Below are 2,665 nucleotides of genomic sequence, written 5' to 3'. Positions count from 1 at the left end.
TCTATCTTACCACTTTGTGTTTAAAATTTAAAAAGTGAACACAACATATTTCTTTAAGCTGCAGCTATGTTTTTTAAAAGAAAAACAGACTTAAGAATTGTATTCAATATTTTCCTTAAGTTGAATATTATCTTTAAAATTGAAATGTATACACTTTAAATTGTTTTAAAACTAAAGAATAAATCGGCCCCGCGCCCAGCTGACGGGAGCTTGGCGGCCCGGCTCCCGCAGGGCCGCGACGAGCCAAGCGAGCCCCAGTGGCGCCCAGGCGCGAGCCCGCGTCCTCGCTGCCGCCGCTACCCCGGGCCGCGGCATTTTTATTCAGGCGATGCTTAAGGGAAGCCGGCCGCGCCCGGTGCATTGTGGGAGCCGCTCGCGGCCCGTTTTCCGGGAGGAGGAGGAGGGCGCAAAGCGAGCGGGTGAATCCGTAAAGAACCCAGCCAACCCGCAGAGGGCGGGGAGGGGGTGAGCTGTGAGGAGAGCAGGCCCGAGAACCGTGTCTACGCGTGAGTCCTTTCACCCCGAAAGTTACGAATTGGACAAGAGCTTCCGGCTAACCAGATTCACCGAACTGAAGGGCACAGGCTGCAGAGTGCCCCAAGATGTCCTGCAAAAATTGCTGGAATCTTTACAGGAGAACCACTTCCAAGAAGAAGAGCAGTTTCTGGGAGCCGTTACGCCAAGGCTGGGCATTGGAATGGATACTTGCGTCATTCCTTTGAGGCACGGTGGGCTTTCCTCGGTTCAGATCACAGATTACATTTACCGGATCGTAGACGACCCTTCCATGATGGGCAGGATAGCACGTGCCAATGTCTTCAGTGACCTCTACGCAACGGGGGTCACGGAATATGACAATATGCTGATGCTCCTTGGAGTCAGTAACAAAATGACCGACAGGGAAAGGGATAAAATGATGTCTCTGATTATCCAGGGTTTTAAAGACGCAGCTGAGGAAGCAGGAACATCTGTAACGGGCAGCCAAACCGTACTAAACCCCTGGATTGCCCTGGGAGGAGTCGCTACCACCGCCTGCCAGCCCAGTGAATTTATCATGGCCAGCCCCTAGTTGGACCAGCAACAGGGGATGGTGTTCCCTCCTGGGATCTGTGAGGCAGCAGCTGAAGGACAGATAAATTTGAAGTTGCAGAAGACCTACACATGCACCACATCCCTAACCTGCAGAGGCCTGGAAATCTAGTATTAGAGTCCAGCCCGTCTGACAACCCAGAGGTATCTACTGAGCATTTTATTCAGCAACACCATTCATGCTCCTTAATGACAGCACAGCCAGCCAGCCTCATCTTACAATAAAATTTTGAGTACAACTATACTACCAAGGGAGAGACTCCTTTATTCTAAAATTATTTCAGCCATTTGGTTGCCCTCTTCAGCAATCAGTTTAAGAAATTGGGGCCGGGCGCGGTGGCTCATGCCTGTAATCCCAGCACTTTGGGAGGCCGAGGCGGCAGATCACAAGGTCATGAGATCAAGACCATCCTGGCTAACACGATGAAACCCCGTCTCTACTAAAAAATACAAAAAAATTAGCCGGGCGTGGTGGCGGGTGCCTGTAGTCCCAGCTACTCAGGAGGCTGAGGCAGGAGGATGGCGTGAACCCGGGAGGCAGAGCTTGCAGTGAGGCAAGATCGTGCCGCTGCACTCCAGCCTGGGCAACAGAGCTAGGATCCGTCTCGAAAAGAAAAGAAAAGAACAAAAGAAAAGAAAGAAAAGAAGGAAGGAAGAAAGAAGAAATTGGAGTCAACTATATATTGATATCCAGATTCTAAATATTAAGTATCAATTTCTCTTTTAATCTTAGATGTCATGGTGGAAGGAAAAATCAGTTAGCAAATAAGCAACCCCAGAAAAAGTGTAGCTATTTGATGCCTTTATGCCTTAAGACAATGTTGAACGCAGTGAGAAGGATAGGTTCCCTTTATTGAATGTTTTTTGTGAAAAATTAGTTTTTCACTGCGTTCCAGACCTAAATCAATGTGTACTACTTTGGACATTAGCCTTGGAAGAAGGAACAGCTTTTTCTCTTCTGGCACCACAGTATATCTGCATTTGATTTTTTTCCCATTGTGCATGAGCACCTCATGGGCACAGAGATGTGCTTTGAGAGCACCCTGAGATGAAGTTTACTTTAAAAGGAACAACAACTGACACCACCACCAGTCACACAGGGGCTGTCCAGTGTACATTATTATCATCTCCTTGTGTTATGAGTGTTGACTTTTAGAACAGTTTGGAAAGTGCTAATTTAGAATATTAATGTCTTTATCTTTAATTTTACTTTTCATTCTGTAAACACAACTAGCTTATAAACAATTTTGTTTCAAATGCACTAGACTTTGTAGCTAATTCAATTGTAAGTAACTTTAATTAAAAATGGTAAGTTTACACTCATTAAAAAAAGAATAAATGAAGATGATAATTGATTACATGATCACTAACAAAAATCTTGCCATACAGAGAACGGGGTATTAAAAAGGATTCACTTCAAGGAGTCAATCCACAAGGTGCATCTCTGCACTTGCTGTACCCACTTCCTGGAACGTTCTTACCCAGATACCCCCACAGCATGGCTTACACTTCTTCAGGCCTCTGCCCAAATACCAGCTTATCCAAGAAGTCTTCCTTGACTACCACCCACCTCCAT

At 46.1% G+C, this 2,665-nt stretch overlaps 1 pseudogene; it reads left to right on the top strand.

Moving 5' to 3' along the window:
• Window positions 1–328: 328 nt before the first annotated feature.
• On the top strand, window positions 329–1,069 carry LOC100596089 (annotated as a pseudogene).
• The last annotated feature ends 1,596 nt before the right edge of the window (window positions 1,070–2,665 follow it).

Source organism: Nomascus leucogenys, chromosome 6 (assembly GCF_006542625.1).
Source record: "Nomascus leucogenys isolate Asia chromosome 6, Asia_NLE_v1, whole genome shotgun sequence".
Classification (NCBI taxonomy): domain Eukaryota; kingdom Metazoa; phylum Chordata; class Mammalia; order Primates; family Hylobatidae; genus Nomascus; species Nomascus leucogenys.
This window is presented reverse-complemented; position numbering and strand designations above follow the sequence as displayed.